Raw genomic sequence first — 16,824 nt, forward strand, 5'->3', positions numbered from 1 at the left:
GATGATCTCACTACATAACTGCACACCAATTAAACTTAAGGTATAGCATACAGAGGAAAACCTCGACCCCGTAGGAATCTTTCAGAACGTGATCTCACCAGCCATGGTGGAACGTATGTATCTTCCTTGTCTACAGAATGTATTTGGACGAATGAATGCCGTATTGAAATCTAAAATGCCACCGTGCATGAATAAAAAGATCTTCGATCGATGTGTTTTGCCAGTGTTGATGACATATGGATGTGAAACTTGGATATTAAATGCTAGAATACTAAATAAGGTCCAGTGCACTAGAGAGATAAAAAACGGAATACATTAGTTAAAAGTATGACAAAGGTGATTGATGTAATAGTAAGAGTAAAAACTTTAAATGTCAATGGGCGGGTCACGTAGTCAGAAGAACGGAGGACAGATCGAAGAAAGAAGTGCTCGAATGGTACCCAATTCATCCAGCAGTGGATGGCGAATGGCTGTGAATGATGATGATATATCCACAAACAGTAATTGGATTATTACGCACATTGCAATCGCCCAAAAGACAATTTTTGCCATGAAAATTGCGAATACGGAATTTTGGCACTCGAGTTCTCGTTAGTATGATAGTTATGGTTAGTATGATGGACTTTTCGGCTGCCAGATGTTCCATTATAGAGATTTTAGTGACTTTTGGGTGAGCGCTTTGTGACCAATAATCACCGAACCCCACGAACATAGCAGATTTTGGAAAGTCAACAATCTTTTTGTTAATTAACTTATTTCAATGATATTTTAACATTTAAGACGATTGAAATTAATGACTTAAAGCCAAAATACAGACTTTTAATAATCACTATTTAATACCTAACGGGTATGTATGGACGTGTGTGGTTCGGTGATTATTCCGCACAAAGTGATCTCTTACGCGTCACTAAAATATAATATTTGCCACTCGAGTCCTCGTTAAAATTTTAGTTCTCGTTAGTATGACGGACTTTTCGGCTGCCAGATGTTCCGTTATAGAGATATTAGTGACTTTTGGGCGAGCGTTTTGTGCGCAATGATCACCAAACCGTTGCGCGTCTAATGTATTACATATAGCCAGCAGTATGGCTCGGTGGTTGCGTTTATGTTTAGCACCGAGAGGTTACCGGGTTCGATCTTTCTGTACTGCTGGTCAGACTTGGATACTTGCGACTCCAAGTCGATCGTTTCCTACCAGACTTTGCCAATTTATCTGATTTCATGGTTGAAACGGTTCTTCCATCAAATTGGCCAAAAGCCATCCTACCCGCTATGTCACAAATATCTGAATTTAATGTACAAGTCTAAATCCAACCCTGCGCTACAAACGATTGCAAACCAAGCGGGCGCATGCTCATTTCAGACTTTTGTCTCGGCTTTTGCCATTTTAAACTTGCCAGAAAGATCCAACTCAATTTTAAGAATTGCCAATCATCAATGTACATCGATATGTCATCTGCGCAACCCCATGAATCTTTCGTACATGCTAAAATTCAAACAGTTAAAATTCAATCGAAATGAGCGTGGAGCCGGGTGGTTTGCAATCATTTGTAGCAAACCCAAATCCAAATATGTTTCTTCGGATTAATTCATTAGTTAATTAATTTTTAATTTCGTGTTCTTCAGCCTCTCTAAATACAGCGATTTATGTAATAAAAATGCTGCAATGTTTGTAATTAATTGTCTAGGAAGGTGCATTGGGGTCTATCTGTTAGGTCTTCTTGGAATATATCTATGTAAAATAATATAAAATGGTCAACAATTTGTGTTTGTCGGGAAAAGGAGCAAAGTCGGCGATAGCACGGCTGAAAGTAATTGTCTATGGTAAATTGTCGTAGTGCGGTAAATAGAGGGGGGCGAATACGGAAGGGGCAGGATAAGAGGGTGCAAACAAATTTTAGCGGTAACATTTTGACAGCACTCAGTTGGTCGGCGTCTTCGTCCGGTGCAGGTTGTCTGCGATCGTCGCTCAACTTGTACTTAGCAGCCGTTGATACCTCTTCTGCGAAATTCTTTCAATGTAAGTCATGTTTTATTTACATTACAGTGGTCGTTTTTGTTGTACTACTAGAACCAAAATCGAAATCCAACGGTCTCATTCAAATTCAAACATTCGAAATTCAACCAGTCGACACTAAATTGGGGATGGTTTTGACGTACGCTCGGGCCGTTGTATTCGGGGAAGGTTTTTTTTCGGAACCTTGCGTGCCCACAATGGTGTTTTTTTTTTTATTGTATGTACATAATTATTGTTCACTTGAGTTTTGTTTAGCAATACAGTAATTAATTCGATAAAATAATTATAATAACAATTACACTTAATTTTCACTATTATGATAACTGAGTATTATAAATTAGATGTATAGTTAATGTAATCAGGATTGCCATACGTGCTTAACTACAAGAGAAAAATTAAATTGTTATCATTTTTTTATGAAAACGAATCCTATTGATTAACATATTTCTTTAACGAAGACTCAACATCTTAAACATGCAGAGAACGAAACTGCGCTACAGTAGAAATTTTTCTAAAAGAAACTTTAGATGTGTGCTTAACTAACCGAAGAACTCAAAGATTAATTTATCTACATATATAATATACATAATAAGCTCATAAGTAATAATCCAAATAAAGAAAATATGAGTATTTATTCAAAATAATATACATATGTAGTTATAAGTATATACATCTGAATCTCGTTATATTATGGCAAACTTCTAAAAACGTGTGTATTAAATAATTTCGTTGTAACGAAATTGAAAACTGCTGCTATGTAATTGATTCTGTTCGGAATTACGAAAATAATTCTTTACACTGGAGATATGTATGTATAGGGCGAAATCACACAGGGAAGAACGGCACGTCGTGTGCTTGGCTCCCCGCTGTGGGGGGGTCTCCTACATTTCTTCAAATATGGGATACACCGTTATCGATCACTGTCAAGCAAGGATAAAATTTTACCGAAAACACTCCAGGGGGTGATTTTGAGGCGGGCGTGTGCTGGGCGTGCCATGAATACGTGCAAGGCATGCTACATTTTTTTCGCATGTTAAAAGTATCTAAAAAAACTATGTGGTATATAATCTATGATTCATTCAAAGATTTGTTTATCTACATACATAAGCTCATAAGTAATAAACCAAATAAAATAAAAATAGAGGATTGTAAATAGGTTTTTGAGCTCTTGTTCCTATTATGCTGTAGATTAACATTAGAATAATATAATACTATGATTACTAATCAAATTAAATTAAATTGTAAAATAGAAAATGATCAGTAGATCAGTATATGTATATATTATTTTATGTAGTTATAATTACAGTTTAATCTCGTTAAAATTAGTTTTCAATCTCAGCGAAATTGAAAACTGCTGCTATTTGATTCTGTTCGGAATTACGAAAATAATTCTTTACACTGGAAATACATGTACATTTATTTCGGTGTTCTTCATTATAGAATTTATGAAAAAAAAAAATTTTAATATACTATGTATGGATGAAAAATATTTTTAAATCAATTTACAACATGATTTTTTTCCCTCATTTTATGTTCCTTCTAAATCTCATTTACTGACCATTATGGAAAAACGTATTGCAGGTAAAAAAAAAATTTACCTGATATATATGTTATATTACAGGTAAAAAATTACCATTAAAAAGAAAGTTAAACAATTTTTAAATTATTAAACGGTTGTCCGATTAAGCCAGACAATGAAATTAATATTTTTTTGTTTAGAAAATAAATATGTACGAAGCTTCATATATAAATTACAAGTAGTTTTATCCGGCTTCGTTCGGCATTTGTAATATAAACCGCTTAAACATGGCTAATCTAATAGTGAACATTTTATTAAATTTATTTGAATAGTTTTATTTTATTTGAATATTCATTTGTTTTTTTATTATATTTAACGTCACGGATTCTACCACCCAAAACTTACATACATACATACATTTATAAAAATTATCTTTCGATATTATATATTAGATATTAACTTTATTATGAATGGTAACTCTACTTTTGGATCCTACTTACCTACTTACATCTTTTGATCCAAATTTTATATTCCAACATACATTTTCGAGATGATTTTTATGACTGCAAGAATTGAAGACTTGGTGTGTACTTGAATTTTGGTATAGTTCTGATTTTGACGTGTCGAAATAAGACAAGCAATTGCAAATCAAGTTGGGAACTGCCCACGTTTCAATTTAACGGTACAATCGATTTCGCGGTCAACCAAATAGTAACGATTTGACATTGGTACGCTACATACTTGCAAATTGTGCGCGCACTTGATGATGATGTCCATGATATTTATTGATGATTCGAAATGCTTCAATATTCAACTACGTTATATAACGTATAAGTTTTCTTCATTTTTATCTCTAAATGATTCGTCAAACATAATGTTCATGTCATGAACACAATGTCCGGTCGCGAGACAACCTCGAGTATTTCTTCATTGTATTGAACATTGTCTTATATAATTTATTTATGTACTTATTATTCATTTTGTGATTACTTTTATTGCATGAATAACTGTCTATATACTATTTTAAGTGGTTCTGATTTTTTTTTAATTTCAGAATTACATTTATTTAATGGTTGTGATTATTCCGCAAAAAGCGATCGCGCGCAAGTTACTAAAATCTCGATCTCGGAACATCTGGCACCCAAAAACTCCATCAATCGAAATCTACGCTATATATTATACTAACGAGAACTCGAGTGCCAGATGTTCCGTGATCGAGATTTTAGCGACTTGCGCGAAATCGCTTTTTGCGGAATAATCCGTTTACTATAGGGTTTTTTTTTCCCATGTAACGGCGTTCTGGCACCTTTTTGTCCCATCATTTTTTATTTTTCAAGTGAATATTCTATATAATATAATTTTAATATGATCTTTTCCAATAAAAACTTGACAAAAAGTGAGTTCCGGCACCTATTTTTTTTTTCAAAAAAACCGACCTGGTTTACCATATTTAAAAATTTCATTTATGGCACGCGTTGAATTAAGATATTTTTAAAATATTCATACTTACATTCTACAATAATAATATAAATTTTTAAGTAAATACTATTAATTTTTTAATCTGAGGTGACAGTTCAAGATTAATTGTCAATTAATTAAAAATAGATAATAATTTTCACGTTCTGCAGTATTGCTTTGAAATTTCGCAAACCTATTATCGAGTAATTTTTCAAGTTCACACCAAATTTGTATTTTTTTTTTGCTAGAAATATGTACATATAACTATGACGTTTTGGTTTGATAGTCAAGATGTGTCAAAATTTTTTTTATCATCATTTTTTAATTTTATTTCCTCGTTTCAAAATTTAGTCGGATGAATTCATATTTAACATATAAAGTGAAATTTATTTAAAATAAAACAAATATTTAATTTAGAGACATTAGTATTTTAATTGCTATTTTTTTTAATATTACAACCATTAAATACTAAGGTACGTTAATTTTTATAATCTCAGCCCAAGACAGACATTTGTTCTTCGTTTAAGCAATAAATATAACAATTATATATGTTTTGGTATTTGAATGACGACTGTGTGATGCGAATTTTTTTCAAAATATATTGACAGATTCGAAATAAGTACTTTGTACTCGGATGAAAAACCGATGATGAGCACAGTTCTAGTGTACCAAACTGGTTTTTTTTATTTTTTTATCGATAATTCAGTAGTGTCTATTTACTATTTACACGCGGAATATTTGCAATTAACTCAAATGCCACTGCAAAGTGCCATCAAACTCGATGGCCGAATTCTGCTCCTCTTACTTTGTCCATCATTACATAATTTTCATCATATGTAATTTATTTATTTAAGTACCTGTAACATTTAATGAGCTTTTAGCCGTATCCTAACAGGTGTGGAATTTCATACCTACACACATAACATATCCAAAAGATTGTTCCTAAGCAACCCTGTTTAATCGTAGCACTTTTTACTATCGTGCTATATGTATATAGTTTTTAATTCAACTCATATTGCCCTATAAACTGCGTATATTATCTCCATATTGGTAAACTTATCAACTTGGTGTATACAATTATATATAGTACAAGCTGAACCCGGCATGCGTTGCGATGCCAGAATAAGGCATGCAATTCCCGTTCCCACTTCAAGTGATGGTTGGAGCTGTACTAAAGTCTCTTCAACGCCGTGTCGTCATAAACCAATTGGTAACGTGGTTACCAACGAACACATTTCCTTGACTACATAATGGCGCTTCAAACTTTCCCGTCGGTGAAATCGTAATTACGAATATTATTATTAAGAGGTTTTTTCCAGTTTTTTTTTCACAGTAGCTTCCCGGACATGCATACAATAAATCCTGAAAGTTCCATCGTAATCGGTTGAGTGGTTTAGGAGCCTATACGAGGCAGACAGACACACAGACATTCAATTTTATATATATAGAGAAATATAATTATATATGTATAATTTTATAAATGTGTATAATTTTTGAAGCAGTCAAATTATTAATCTCAATTCGTATTGTTTGAAAAGGCTTGTTATGAACATCTCATATACGCGAGAGCGATTCCTATTGGTCAGAACATCTTTACTGACCGATAGTAATTGCGAATTTTTACCCCTACTGCAAACAGTCGTGAAACATAATATTGTAGTTTAGAACTTCTGATGTATGCGATTCTCTAAATATGCAATTCTTAATTTAATCAGAATCGTGTATTTTTCTTCGGCAACAAATTAAATGGCCAGTATTTTAATCAATTTTGGTAAGTACATAATATTATATATATAAATCAATTTTCGGCCAGTATTTTAGTTCAAAATGTTCGGTATTAGTATATTAAATGTCAGTATGAATAACGAATAGACAGTATAAAAATCTGACTTATGTGCATACATTCGCTGGAAGAAATAGCAATGCCTGTTGGATGGAATTTTCTATCAAGATCGTACCAATCGTGTGTTGATACTAATCAAAAAGTAATACTGGCCATTCGTCAAAATAAAACTTACCATTTAACATTTATGCTGACCATTTAATATAAATATTGACCTTTTTTTGTGTTTGAATACCTACCATTTTATATAAATAGTGACCTTTTATTATTTATACTAACCTCTTGTATAATGAGCGATGGATACTGCCCATTTAATATATATATATATGTATATATATATATATATATATATATATATATATATATATATATATATATATATATATATATATATAAATTCTGACCATTCATATTTAAATACCGACAAAACTAAACCGTAATACTTACCAATAAAATACAAGCCTTTTATTATAATAGCAATCAGCTGTGAAATGTAATATAAAGTATTTGTAACTTGAAAATCTAAAGTTGGCATATCTACATATATGAAAATCTAAAGTGTGTATGTATAAAATATATATTTCCGTTTATTTTTTCGATAATATTGCACGCAATTTGCGTTATCTTTAAAATATGCACCTTCTTAGAAAATTCAAGTCATTCATTCATTCACCTTGCAATTAGACGCAAAAATTCCAAATAAATATTATTCAGTAATGCATTGAAAATTTTTTAATATGTTTATTACCATATCAATATTACAATAATATTTTTTTTTAACTGAATGGATCGTTTTTTTTTCGTTAAAATTTTATATGTATGTATTATACATACATATATATAATTACAACTGGTTTTCATTTTCATGCATATTTACATACATACATATGTAATTTTAGAATGTGTCCTTTTAATCCGTGTAACCTCTTATTCGCATACGCAAATAAAGTTTTCGCAATCGTCATGTGTACTTATGCTTTTTATGAAATCTTCACATGAAAATCATCGTCATTAAACCCGATTAATAATATCGAAACTTTTTGAGGATGTCATCGTAAAATCAATCATCACTTGTCTCGTTTCAAATTGTTCCATTAAAATACGGCCTATATTTGTTGGTCAGTAAATAGATGATCGGTAAGTTATATTATCAGTGGCCAAATAGCCCCCCAGTTTTTTCAATGAAATAAATAAATATACAAATTTTAAGTGTCTTTCCTAGCCTATATATAGTAAATTTGAAAAATTCTGAATCAAATATTATAAAGATATTATTTCTGGACTTCTTCATGTTGATATTGCAAGGTCGCCAAGTCAGATTTTTTTATACATATATGTACATATGTATGTACGTACTGACTGTTTTCATTTAGCAATATACATATATATATATATATATATATATATATATATATATATATATATTTTTTTTTTTATACATATACATACATACATATGTATATGTCACAGTGAAAACGTATTTCAAGTAAAAATATATTTTCACTAGTGAAAATATATTTTCCCCAATTACAATTCAAACGTTGTAAATTTATATCAAACAATAAATTTACAACGTTTAACTCTATAAATTTAACCATAACAACCCAATCTTAAGTGAATAGGGCCAAACCTTACTTAACCTAACCTATCCTAACCCTAACAATCTAATCTTAAATGAATAAAACCAACCCTAAAAATGTAACTGGTTATGATTTCGCTGAAACGTCAGTGAAAATATATTTTCACTGTGACATATACATACATATATGGATGTGTAATCTATTTTTTTTATTTAATTTTAAATATGTATATCTATTAATATTTGGAGATCCCCAAGGGCCCTCCCGACCCCAAGGACTCGCATGCACCGCATACCCCCGCGTCATAGTACTTTCACTACTGCACTGACTACTTGAGTGTTGTATGTTTATAAAAAAAAACTTAAAAAAAAAAAACGTTTTTTACTGACCGTTTATTTTTAACTTTATAGTACTCTGTTATTATATTTTTTTTGTAAAAGTTACTGACCATTTACTGAAAAAAAACTGGCAATTAAATTGTTAAAATACGTGGAAATTCAATCGATATCGACGCTGAACATTTTAAAACTAAATTTTGAACCAGGGAAGCCGTACGAGTGAAAGATTAAGAATTAAATGATAAAACTTCCAACCGTGGCTATTGACCTATGGATTTGTCTGCAGACAGGTTTATGGTCGTAGAATTTCTGACTACGACACTTTTTATAGCTAGAGACGCTACAAAAAACCCCATGGAAGATAAATCTTCCGGCTTAGTTTCTGATTAATGATTACAATATCACGCTTTTGCTGTTTCTCCTCTCACTTTGACTGGGTTTAGGTAATTAAATCCGCCCAATGTGGACATGTCTGTATACGTATTGTAATTATCCATTGTATCATTTTGAAGTATACGTATGTGTAAATTTTACAGTTCGAATATGGACAAGATATGTATGTTTGTGTTATATTAAAATACGAATCGATTGTAAAAAATCATATTATTAAAATATTCTTGTTCTTTTGATTAATTACCGCGCTTTGCAGTACTGCCAATACATGCTGTGTTAAGTCACGTTAAACATGGCTGCCAACCTCTATTTAATTTCTTGATTTACCCTATTCTGAAGAACTGCGTAAATTACCTTTTTTTATATAAATGACGCTGTAAATAATCGGTATTATCATAGAATATTTACACTAAACGTTTATCTAGATAAAAAATCAATGTTACATCGATGTTTTTCTAAAAAGACGATATTGACAGAAGTGTATATACTTGCATTTTTTACCTGTCGGCAAGGATTATTTAGCCATCGTCACGTACATCTATTTATTTGATTTTTATTTTTAAATGCTTTTTTTTTAAAATCATATATTATGATCACAATAAATCTTACGTCTATTCCAATATCTACTGATTCAGCAATCATACTTGTTTGTATTTATATTATTACCTTATATTTATGTTAGTATGTATATAGTGTAAAGTATCATCATTCACAGCTATTCGCCATCCACTGCTGGATGAAGGCTTCTCCAACTCGCTTCCATTCTTCTCTGTTTTAAGCAACTCTCATCCATCTCGTCCCACACATTTTCTGATTTCATCCACCCTTATCGGTCTTACTTTTGCACCCTTTTAAATTCTCTTGGGTACCATTCGAGCGCCTCTTTCGACAATCTATCATCCGTTCTTCTAGCTGCATAATCCGCACATTTCAATTTCTTTACTCTCAGATACAGCATAATAAGAAAAAAATCTTCTTCGAATCTATCTATGATATTTTCTATGTATCTATTTTCAAACTCGCTTTTATTTTATTTAAAAATATGTGTATTATAAAAACAAGTTTTAGTGTCAAATATGAATTTTTTTAGTTATAATTAAATATGTCCACGGCTTTTTTTTATTTTGAAGAAAAAAATGTGCCAGAAGGCATATATTGAATGAAATAAATCAAATATCTTAAATTTATTTTAAGGCAGCTTTTCTTATGCCACCAAGTGCATTAAAAAATTAACAAAATTCGTCACATATTTTTATGCGCCTATTTCGAATCCATCCCCATTTCATCCTTTTCATAAAGACACCATATTTTATAATTTTGGCCAATTATCTATATGTATAAATATGGATACTGATTATGCACGCACGAATATTATTGCGATTTTGGGGAAAAACCCAAATCACTTGGTGCTTTTGATTTTTAAATGCTTTTTATTATTACGAAATTATGTTCACAATACATCTTATATGTATCTATTTAAATAGCTTCTGATCTACGGATCATTTTCTATTTTACAATTTTAATTTAATTTTGTTAGTAATCATAGTATTATATTATTATAATGTTATTGTACAGCATAATAGGAAAAAGAGCTCAAAAACCTATTTACAATTTTTATAAATGCTCATAATACATCTAATACATAATATTAATTAAAGACTCTCGAAAGTCGATGACCTAAAACAGATCACTTGGTGCTTAAAATCAGACCGTATACGTATAGGTTTTGAAGTTTTTTAAATTTTAATCTACCCGGGCAACGCCAGGCAACTATACTTTCTATTGGTACTCTAACTTAGACCGCAGACAGATTTTGAAAGGGTTCAGAGCTATATTTTACGTCAGTTAGTATATACATATGTATAATAAAAATCGATTTAAAAATTCGACGACTTTGACTCGGCCTTGGTTCAAATTGTGGACTAATTTTGCAGAAAAAAAATTCCGTTCTAGAATCATTAGTCGGATTAAAACCGTCACGGAAGGGGTTAAAACTATGTACCAAACATCGTCGCGTTCAATGCTCGATAATGTCGCCAATCGATGTTTACACCGACATACCATGTATGTAGAACGCAAATATGATAACTCGACGATTCGAAAAAATTGAGTTATTAACGCAGTTTTGTTCCCGTTTTCATATTCTGTCTCCATTGGTAATACAATGTAGAAACGATTTAGCTTTGATTTTAAATCACGTAAGTATGTAAAACGATTTCGGTTCTTAATATTTGTAATTATCTTCTAGTAGTGTTTTTACCCGGCTGCGCTCGGTATTTGTAATATAAACAGTTTTTGTAAATAATATAAACATTCATTTGTTTTTTTATTAAATTTATTTGAATCGAAAAAAAAGTAATATTTGACGATATCGATGTCGTCGTCATAGAGACTTTGATTTGTGTTCGATTCCCAACAAACCGTACATACAGTCTCTTTCGAAATTATATATTAGGGGTACCGCAAAGAAATCCATTTTTTTGCAGATCATCTTAAATATTCAGTTTTTCATTTTTTTTGCACATTTTACTTCAAAATATAATCTCCTCTAATTTTCATGACTCTTTACCATCTTTTTGTCGATGTTTCAATCCTTTTATTGAAAAATCTTGCCAGTTTTGAATTAATAAATGTTAATATTTGGTTTCCCAAATCACTCACGCTGTTGTTTTTTTTTCTTCTTACTGTGGCCTCCATGGAACTAAATAGGTAATAGTAAGAAGGAGCGAGGTTTGGTAAATAAAAAACCATAACAAAAACCATATTATGGTTTGAAGTATAAAAAGGATAGCGTTTTTCCCTGAAAAATGTAAAAAAAACTACGTGTTCCATCACTCTTCTTTTTCGTGCGTGCAGAACAAAAACCATTGTGTGTTTTTCCGATCCTTTAAAATGTTCCTATAGTTCTGTGGTAATTTATAAGTTTCTGTGATAGTTCTATAATTCGATAATTTTCTGTGGTTATTAAAAACATAGATAGAGTAAAAATGGATTTCTTTCCGGTACCCCTAATACATATTAGATAGATAATATTAGTAGTCAGGGAAAACGACAAATATAGAAACACTGCATCTTAGAACTGTAATTCTCGTCGCAAACATGAACCCTACGATCGTTAACAATTCAATATTTACATATTTTATTTTTACATTCATATATGTATATATATCAGGAAAGCCTAATTGGTAAACCCCAATGCCTCTTCCTGGCCAATTACAAAAACATCGATATTCAATTTTTGGGATAATTTTAACAACGCATAGAGACATGATTTTTATAATGTAAATCGTCAAATTTCAAGATGTTGAAAAATTCGAATTTTGTGAGACATTTATGGACAAATTTGCAGTATTTTTATACGAATTGGCGAAATCAGAAATTTGAGATGGGTAAAGCTTGCCAATTTGTTGGAACCGTTTCAATCAAAATCAGGTAGATTAAGTCAAAACATCTTCGACAAACAAAAGTCGAGGATTACCTGTATGTGATTGTTGATGATCTAATTTTAGGTCAATCTCGAAAATTTATTTAAATTGTGCATGTTCTGTTTTAACTTTCAATATTTAATTTTAATTTTAATATAATGATTATAATTTTATTTTGATACTTAATTTAATTTTAATATAATAATAATAGTTTTAATTTTGATATTTAATTTCAATTTTTAAATTTAATTTTTATTTCGATATTTTGTACGCTACTGGTTTTAAAAGTTGGCCTGTGGGCCGTTCGTTGGCTTGGTGCGTACGCACCATTATAGATCTATGCCCAGTAAAAACGAATCTGGTAATAAAAAAGGTTTATTGGTTCGAGACTTGGAGATATATGTGTTTTTTAAATCGCGCGATTTTTCTATATCTTGGTGTTGTTCGGTCGATGTCTCAAAATCTGGTAATTTCCTGTTCAAAATGAATATTGGAATCTATATTCGGGTATTTTATTTTTCATTTGTAGTACTTTTCAGCTTTCAAATCTCAATATAAAATAGTATTAACAGTGGGAAAAAATCCCAAGTACGTACTTTTGACTTTTGTTTTGAACTGGACGACTACTTCGACGTCATTTGTCGAACAGTGTTATTATGTTCGACTCCAATTTTATGAATTTAGACATCTAAATTATTTTTTTTCTCATAGGCTAATTTTCGAAATTGTCTGGAGTACTAATAGGTACAAGAGGTCATTTCGAAGCTATCTAGCCACCTCTGTACCGAGTCTTGGGTTTTTTTTATCTTTTTAATAATATCCTAAAATCTCGTAGTTATTCGCTGGTAACACAATAATTAACTGTGCCATCGTTATTTTCTTATTATTTTCTAGTGTATTTATCCCGTGATATACGTTAACACATACATACATATGTATGTGTCTATAAATATCGGAAACTTTGATAAAGTCCGGCTTAATTGACGAAAAGTGTTTCTCTCGTGGCAACTTTGCGGGTTTAAAAAAATGCAACACCCTAATATTTAAAAAACTTCTATGAATTTTGCCTTCTAGAATTGTATACTGCTTATTTAGGTATTACGCCAATATTTAGAACTCTGATACAAATAATGAAATGACGGTATTGTTGTAAACACGTTGTTTAATATGACAGGCGGGAAGGAAGTAAAGTAGTAGCTACCAACATAGATATGTATATACCAGGAAGGCCTAACAGGTCAACCCCAATACGCCTTCCTCGACAATTAATTACAAACATTACAGCATTTTTATTACATAAATCGCTTTCGAGATTTCGAGAGACTGGAGAACACGAAAGTTACAATTAATAAATCCATATAGACATCTATGGATTTATTAATTGGATTAATTAATAAATCAAATTCAGATATTTGTGACATTGCGGGTAGGATGGTTTATGCCAATTTGATGGAGGAACCGTTTCAACAATGAAATCAGATAAATTGGCAAACTCTGATAGGAAACGATCGACTTGGAGTCACAAATATCCAAGTCTGACCAGCATTTTTAAAGATTAGCATGGGATTGAACCCGGTAATCTCTTGGTGTTAAACATAAACGCAACAACCAAGCCATACTGCTGGCTGGCTGGTAAAATACCATTTAAAAATATATAACCATAGCACTTTGACTACCAATAGTTACATTTGCTTTGTCTACCACTGAACTACATAGTGCAGTTTGCAAATTTGTTATCTAAAGTGGGCTGTTGACCCGAGAGTTGAAGTTGCAACTTCGCTGCAGGTCATATCTCATTGTGCGCAAATGTGCACATTTACCAAATAATGCGGTGGCTGTGAACAGATTTAGTAAAATACACATATATTTGTACAAATATCCAACTCAAAGATTAGCATGGGATTGAACCCGATAATCTTGGTGCTAAACATAAACGCAACCACCGAGCCATACTGCTGGATAATAAAATAAAATCTATATCTTTATATATATAAAAAATGAATGTCTGTATGTCTCGAATAGGCTCTTAAGAGGGCTGTACACCCGAAACCTTAATTTTGAATGCGACAGTTGCGCTTCAACCAGATAAAACGAATTTTAAATTGACAAAATCGAGGTTTCGTATTCTACTATTTTCTCCTCCGCAACTGGACCAATTTTTAAAAAAATTTCATCATCAGTATGAGAAAGATACTTTCTGTGCATCTATCGGCGTATTTTTTTTTAAATCGACCGTTAAATAAGCACGCTGGACTCGTTTCGTGGGTGTAAAAAAGATGCGATTTTATAGATCTTTGGCGGCTCCTAGCTCCTATAAAAAATAATAAATCAAAAAAAATAAAACAATAGATGCACCCCAATGGTTGATATCCATAGCATATTAAAAAATAATTTCTCTAGTGCCATAATTGAGGAAGGGAGAAGTATAGTACGTTTGTATGGACAATGCGCTGCTGTCCAGCCCTCTTAAAGCACTGAACAGATTACGATGGAACTTTTAGGATTTGTTGTATGCATGTCCGGGAAGATTACTGTGAAAAAAAATCGCCCAAAAACGGGAACGGAAACGGGAATGTATGGCATTGCAACGCAATCATTTTAAATGTTTTCGCGTCGCGACCTGCGTTGTTAGGCTAAAATAAACAAACAATTGAATAATTTCAGATGTGTTCGCTGCCTGCATTTTTCCGACAAATAGGATCGGGAACGAGAACGAAAACGGGAACGGGAACGGGAATGCAAGAGGAACGGGAATTGCATGCGTTATTGTGGCATTGCAACGCATGCCGGGTTCAGTTAGTAAATAATAAAATAAATGCGAAGTCAATGTCGATAAGTAGCGCTATACCAAACAATTGTATGTATCTTGTGGAGTTGTCAGGATTGCGCTCTAAGTACGCGATATGTATGTATGTATTACGTTTATGTGCACAAGTAGATTATGCGTCAGTCGTCATGACGTTTGGTAAAAATAACATTTGCATGTGTCGATGTTGTTACCGCATCACGCCACGTTGCTATCGCCTTATCTTCGCAAACACGCAAGCAATTCGGCAAGCCTTTGGCGGATCGTTAAAACTACCAGTTCAAATGTCACCGACCACAGAAACCGCGGGAAAACCCGAGTCGGAAGAGGAAATGCCCGCTGGAGCTGTGGACAGATGGCCAAATTATGTGCCGGTTAATTATATATATATATATATATATATATATATATTATCCAGTTAACCCTTTGAGTGCTGACGTCTTTTCTGTTGAAAGCCCGCCACGCTGAAAATTACGCCAACATTTCCAACTAGAATTATTTAGACATCCAATAGAAAGAAGGTATAAAAATTGTAACTAATCCAAACACACCCTGGATAACTACCGCCGAGGATTTAGAGTTTTGTAAAGGTTTATTTAGAATCTCTAATATATTTTGCAACAATCAAATATAAACTTTGGAAAGAGACTTTGTATATATGTTTACATCGGTCTCCGTGATTTGACAGAATGTTAAATTACAGAAAACGCAAATATCATAATGCAAAGATCGAAAATCGAAAGATCTTAACTTAACTTAACTTTGGTCAACTTAGTCAAGATACCCCAACAAGAGCCCTGGATCGAAGGACTCCAATATAAATACGTTTCCACAATATTAATTGACTTCCTTCAATATGCATATGTATGCCCATATGTAGAAGTACTATATTTATTACATAATCTGTAGCTCGTTTTCGTTAGGAGTTGGTACATGGAGTATCGATGAATCCATGAAAACTTCCATCCGCCCGAGCAACGCTGGGTTATTCATCTAGGCCCTAGATAGCAATAGAAAATATAGCGAATATTTAAATCCTAGATTCTAGGTTTTCAATATTAAAATACTTGAATTAAAAGTTTAAATATTTAAATATTAAAATTATACTACATATTATTTATGGGTCTCCGTGACGAGCCGGAATGTTTAATTACAGAAAACGCAAATATCGGAAGGCAAAGATCGAAAATCGAAAGATCTTAAGTCGAAAGATAATAAAAAGGTGCATGGTAAACGGTACATACTCACGCACGTACTCAGTTAATTTGCGCGAGCAGGGTACAACAGGAACAAGAGGAACAGGCTTTAACTTTTTAATGTGCGCGCGCAGAATACGGGAGGAAAAGCCTGTTCCTCTTGTTCCTGTTGTATCCTGCTCGCGCAAATTAAGTGAGTATGTACCGTTTACCATGCACCATTTTTTTTTTTTGATCTTTCGACTTAAG

General features: G+C 32.1%; 1 protein-coding gene across 2 annotated transcripts in view; it reads left to right on the forward strand.

Moving 5' to 3' along the window:
- The first annotated feature begins 1,913 nt into the window (after window positions 1-1,913).
- The window catches only part of LOC143915241 (very long-chain-fatty-acid--CoA ligase bubblegum-like), a 37,895-nt gene continuing 22,984 nt past the window's right edge, over window positions 1,914-16,824 (forward strand). For both annotated transcript variants that reach the window (XM_077435790.1, XM_077435791.1), the window contains exon 1: window positions 1,914-2,020. The gene's annotated coding sequence lies outside the window, so the exon portion shown is untranslated. The remainder of the gene's footprint in view (window positions 2,021-16,824) is intronic.

Source organism: Arctopsyche grandis, chromosome 8 (assembly GCF_051622035.1).
Source record: "Arctopsyche grandis isolate Sample6627 chromosome 8, ASM5162203v2, whole genome shotgun sequence".
Lineage (NCBI taxonomy): Eukaryota > Metazoa > Arthropoda > Insecta > Trichoptera > Hydropsychidae > Arctopsyche > Arctopsyche grandis.